The sequence below is a fragment of the Cyprinus carpio genome, chromosome B20 (genome assembly GCF_018340385.1).
Source record: "Cyprinus carpio isolate SPL01 chromosome B20, ASM1834038v1, whole genome shotgun sequence".
NCBI lineage: Eukaryota > Metazoa > Chordata > Actinopteri > Cypriniformes > Cyprinidae > Cyprinus > Cyprinus carpio.
Window position 1 is genome coordinate 819,596 of NC_056616.1, and position 6,402 is coordinate 825,997.

Sequence of the window (6,402 nt, forward strand, 5' to 3'; positions counted from 1 at the left end):
AATAATATAATATAATCGAGCTGTCTGGAACGCAGCATTAGGTTAACATTCCAATAAACGATCGTGTACTACAATTACGAGCGATTCTATAAGGTGACATTTCAGCACTTGGCAAACGGATAGCGACTCCTAAGTAGCACTTAAAGCACAGCTACGTGCGACTGTGTTAAGTGCAATTTTGGGAAACGCATATGAAACAATAACAAACAATTGTAAAATTACTCGTAGAAAATGCTCTTAAGCGCTAAGATCAATTGTTATCGGGAAACCCAGCCCTGGATAGTTTTCCAAATGTTCAATAAAATGCCATTAACACAGCTTTAACTGAGGGTGCTTTTGATCTTGTATGACAGTGCTTAGCACCTCTAGCCCCCCCCCCCCCCACTTACAACCGGGCCTGCGTTTGGCTGTGCTAACAAATATTACATCTAGGATGACAATGGTTTTGTCAGTGCCATTTCTGTTTTTTGTGCCATTTCTGCCATTACATTTACATTACATTTACAAATACGTACATTTACAGATTCCCCATTCCAATTTTTATGAATTGTTCAATGGAAAAGCATTTGTTTGAAAAATAAATATGTTGTAACATTATAAATATCTTTACTGTCACTTTTGATTATTAATGCGTCCTTACTGAATAAAGTATTAATTTTAATTAATTCTCATTTTAAAACATCTTTACTTACCCTAAACTTTTGAATGGTTGTGTATCACAGTTTCAACAAAAATATTGTGCAGCACAACTGTTTTCAACACTGATAACAACCAAAATTGTTTCTTATTATCAAATCAGTATATTAGAATGATTTCTGAAGAATCATGCGACACTGAAGAGTGGAGTAATGATGCTGAAAATACAGCTGCACATCACAGAAATAAATTACACTTTAACAGATATTCACACAGAAAACAGCTGTTTGAAATGTAATAATATTTCACAATATTACTGTTTTTACTGTATTTTTGATCAAAAAGCAGCCTTAGTGAGCAGAAGAGATTTGTAAAAAAAAAAATATAAATCTAAAACAAACAAACAAACAAACAAGAAGAATAACAGAGACTTAATACTTTAATGCAGAATATTGTGAGGAAAAACTGTGGATTATTTTAAAAAAAATGCAAGGGTGCCAATATTTTTGGCCACAACTGTGTGCAAGAAAACATCATCCACCAACAAACATGCTTCCATTCAGGGGTGTGTTTACCACACATAACTCACTGATTAACTACTACTGCAAACACAACCCACGTATTTATTCAATACAGTAGCTAAATAAAATAAATAAATAAATAATAAATAATAAAAAAAATTATATATATATTATTTAAAAATTATTTATATATACCAGCAGCACAGTAGTAGTGATTTTATGAACTACTTTACTTCCAAAATTGATACTATTAGAGATAAAATTGTAACCATGCAGCCGTCAACTACAGTATCGCATCAGACAGTGCACTATAGATCCCCTGAGGAACAGTTCCACTCATTCTCTACTATAGGAGAGGAAGAATAAACTTGTTAAATCATCTAAACCAACAACATGTATGTTAGACCCTATTCCATCTAAGCTCCTAAAAGAGGTGCTTCCAGAATTAAACTGCTGGTCTCATCTGGCCAGAGGAGAATGATTATTAATTAATACTGTAAAGCTGCATTGACACAATCTGCATGGGAAAAAGCGCTAAATAATGGTGACTTGACTTTTGAGAAACTAACTAAGTAGCCACAACTGTTTCATAGTAACATGACAGAATGACAGTAATGACAGTAATGACAGAACTTGAAACCACAGTTGGTTAACGATGCTTTTGAGAAACTCACTCCAGTTCTGCAGCGCTCCATCAAGCTGTGTAACAAACCCCTCACATGTTAGATTCGCTTCATGCACTTTGCAGCTTTCTTCCATTATCTTTGCAATATGTGAAAATATTAAAGCTACACTGGATGAATTTTGAGCAGGTCATCCATTAATGTACGGCTCTAGCTTTCGCTGAGCTCCCTGTGGCCCCATTCAGGGTGTAGAGGTCTGTTATTGTGATGTCTGTGTTTCTTTCACTCTCTGTGTGTAAGAGGTCAAAGGATGACTGCATTGATTTTCTTGATTGAAAAGATGCTCTGCAATCAGGCAGAACTACAGCTCAGGATCTGGACACAGACTGACCGCAGGGCAGGAAAACAGCATGTGGGCGGACAAACTTCACAAATTTCACTGATAAACAAACCTGAATCTCTGGACTACAACTAAAATAATGGTTTGTATTATATTGAAGTGAGCAGAGGATTTAGTATTTGACTGTGTGTGAATCAGCAGCACAACACTGTAACCTGAAAGGACACGTCAAGCAACAGGATATGTTGTCGATTGCTTCATAATTATTTCTGCAGCGTTGTGCCTCGCACACAGTGAAATCTCATTGGTCCAGAAGTTTCTTATTCACAAACCCTGAGGAGAAGGTTTACGGCATCAGAACTGTTGCTTGGATCTTTGAACTTCTGTCAACATTTGACATTTGATAAAGACATGAAGTGATCTGCACATGTTATATAGTCAAAAATCTGGAAGTTGTTCATAGCAGCACAGATATTATAAAAATAAAAAAAAACCCAGATCAAGCACTGTTTAAACAGCTCTAAACAAATATGTGTCTGGATTTTGATGTGTGAGACAACAGCAGATGCACTTTTTCACTGGAGGAAGTGTTATTATGGATTATGGACTCCAGAAGTTAAAGTGATGGAATGCTACACTTCTCCAAATCTGATGAAGAAACAAACTCCTCTACATCTGTGATGGTCGGAGGGCGAGCACATTTTCATGGCAGCCCATGATGCTAGGTGTGCACCTACCTGTCTATAATTGTCTGTAATTACTGTAATTCAATCCAAATCAATTCTATCGGTAAGCCCCGCCTCTTACAGTTGCTTACACTTTGCAGACTGTCTTACAATGACAGCAGTCAGTGTGAAAATCTTGTCCCAAGATGTTTTTGATAAATAATATAATTGACAATTGATATATAAAAGATTTTAAAATAAATAAAGTGGGTAACAAGATTAATTTGGAAGCGAGGGTTTACAGATCACAGTGACAGGTGACAATATCCAGGATCAACACTGTTCAAGTACCGCAGGGTACGACTAAATTAACTCACATTTAACCAGTTTAATATGGAGAGGCACTCAAATGTAGACCTGCGTTTATGTGTTTTTGACCTACACTGTACATGACGTGAGAACAGTCCGCTATTAAGATTGTACGTTAGCATGGACTCACTAATGTTTTAGCCAGAGATACCCAAGATGACATTAATGTTCTGTTTGTGCAGATGAAAATGGTAACTTAATGAGAGTATGACAACCAGAAAATAAACTTTGAATAATAAAATAAATTCCAGATTCTGTTGCCTGTCCTCTGAGGACACCTGGAATTTTACCACCAACCCTACGAGAGCTTCAGATCCTCCAGTGTTTCTCACTGAAACCTAAAGATGTCCAAGTTTGATTGTAGTTCATATTTAAAAACGTAGCGTATTATTTCAATTTTGCAATCATTTAATATTTCTACATTAAAATGTTATATTTAAACATAATTTATGCAAAATCCATCTATGGAATTTGTTGATTTATTTTTTATTTGATTGATAACAGCCAAATTTAAGAATCTGACATAAGAGGACACAGATTTGAGAATAAATTGTTATAATACTAATGCATCTCTATCTTTTTTTCTTTAGTGTTTGTTATTTCAGAGTTTTGATCTCACAACTGAGAGAACACATCCTGTTTATTGTATTATAATGCCTACTTAATATTACATCAACACTTTTACTAGGCTAGACATGTTGCATATTAATTGTACTCGAAGCCTATTTACATTTTTGTGTATTTTGTGTTATTTCATAATGTTCTAGTTGAGGGAATTTATAGGTATAGGGCCCAAACATAACCTCAAGCCCAGGGGCCCCCAGCCCCCAAGTCCATGCCTGGTCATTGGCTCATCTGCATTCGAGGGGAGGGGCTTACTGATAGGTCAGTTAATGTACACAGTTAACTCAAGTATTTTATAGATCATCTGTCTGATCACTGAGCCTGAGCTGACTATTTAACACCTCCATCCTTCACTGACAGCCTCTTTATAAAGCTGCATCACATTGTAACAGAGTCATAAATCAGTCAGAGCTGAAATGTACCGCTTAAACGGTTCAGGTCAGACTCAGCGGTGTTTAGACCAGCACAAACCTTCCTACACTTGCTTCTGCAGCTCAGGGAGAAGAGTTTCAGTCCTGCTCTCTCTGCGTGGTCTCACTGTGACTGTGTGGAGAAGTGCAGGAATCCCACAAGCACACAATTTCAAAACCATTTTGAGCCCTAAACATCATGCGACTGATGAATATCTGCAGGAACATAACATCATGACAGCACTGACTGTCTGATAACGCCACAGCATCACAAAATATTTAAATGATACTTCCTTAAATAGCTGTAAAACTTTTGAAACCAATGCAAAACCACAAATGGTGACGTGATCAACATCTCTTCGAAGAATGAGAATGAAAAAGCGACCTATAGCATTTAAGAACAGTCAAAACTGGCAATTATTGGTTATTGGCTGTTGCCTAAACAGCATTAAGAGCTGTAATATTTAAGAGAAAGTCACCAGTTTGTCATATCACACCCATTATTTAGGTAGAATCTACTTATTGTTCAATGTGAGACACCTGTGCGGTGAGGTTGTTCATGGATCCCTTTAGAAGTGTGTGAATTTTTGCCCGATGGGAAGAAGTCGTGTAGGATAATATTTACCTGCTGAATTGCGATTGGTTTTTCTTTTTTTCCTGCGACAGTTTAAGCATCTTTTAGCGCGTTCCATCGCGAAAGCGTGCGTGTCTCAGAATCAGGCTCGTCATGACAACAGCGAAACCGAGGAACTTACTGTAAGTTGCGCGCGATTCCGCTGCTGCGTGCAGCTTCATTCACACGAGCGAGGACCAACACGAGCTGATCTACAAACGAGCCCTTTAGAATCTCTCCCGTCGCCTAATTCCACTGAATGTTTGATAAAGGTCTTAAAAATCCCGTTTTCTGTCCAGAATCACTGTGAAAAGTCAGATTATAAATCGAGACTCGCTCATTTCTCATTAAGTTTTTGCTTCGACGCTTCATTCAATGCAATCTACAACTAATAAAAAATAGCAAACCAGAATCGAGGCGAAAAACTTTGACTGACCTGCATCTCAAGCGTCCATGCACTTCTGTGAGGTCAATCAAATATCCATCTTGAGTGGGAGAGAGGCGCTTCTGCTCGGGTTTGAGTGTTTCATCAGGTGTGTATCTATGAATCTCGCGCACACACCTGTGCAGATCCCTCTGACAGCTCCATCCACATCTTCCTCATCATCGAGCTGCGCGCGTGATGTGAAGCCTGAGAGCAGCAGAGGGCTGGGCTCCTCTCATCAGCTGCTGAGGCTGGAGGCTTTATCTGCTGTTACGACACTATAAATGTCCTCCTCAAAAAATCAGCATATCCCGAAAAATAACATTACCATATACAGGTCCTTCTCAAAAAATTAGCATATTGTGAAAAAGTTCATTATTTTCCATAATGTAATGATAAAAATTAAACTTTCATATATTTAGATTCATTGCACACCAACTGAAATATTTCAGGTCTTTTATTGTTTTAATACTGATGATTTTGGCATACAGCTCATGAAAACCCAAAATTCCTATCTCAAAAAAACTTAGCATATTTCATCCGACCAATAAAAGAAAAGTGTTTTTAAATACAAAAAAAAAGTCAACCTTCAAATAATTATGTTCAGTTATGCACTCAATACTTGGTCGGGAATCCTTTTGCAGAAATGACTGCTTCAATGCGGCGTGGCATGGAGGCAATCAGCCTGTGGCACTGCTGAGGTGTTATGGAGGCCCAGGATGCTTCGATAGCGGCCCTTAAGCTCATCCAGAGTGTTGGGTCTTGCGTCTCTCAACTTTCTCTTCACAATATCCCACAGATTCTCTATGGGGTTCAGGTCAGGAGAGTTGGCAGGCCAATTGAGCACAGTAATACCATGGTCAGTAAACCATTTACCAGTGGTTTTGGCACTGTGAGCAGGTGCCAGGTCGTGCTGAAAAACAAAATCTTCATCTCCATAAAGCTTTTCAGCAGATGGAAGCATGAAGTGCTCCAAAATCTCCTGATAGCTAGCTGCATTGACCCTGCCCTTGATAAAACACAGTGGACCAACACCAGCAGCTGACATGGCACCCCAGACCATCACCGACTGTGGGTACTTGACACTGGACTTCAGGCATTTTGGCATTTCCTTCTCCCCAGTCTTCCTCCAGACTCTGGCACCTTGATTTCCGAATGACATGCAAAATTTGCTTTC

The 6,402-nt window shown here is 38.3% G+C and overlaps 1 protein-coding gene across 1 annotated transcript in view; it reads right to left on the reverse strand.

The window, feature by feature from the left end:
• The window catches only part of LOC109051999 (5-hydroxytryptamine receptor 1E-like), a 43,005-nt gene extending 37,518 nt beyond the window's left edge, over positions 1-5,487 (reverse strand). The window contains exon 1 of the mRNA XM_042746994.1: positions 5,238-5,487. The gene's annotated coding sequence lies outside the window, so the exon portion shown is untranslated. The remainder of the gene's footprint in view (positions 1-5,237) is intronic.
• Positions 5,488-6,402: the final 915 nt, after the last annotated feature.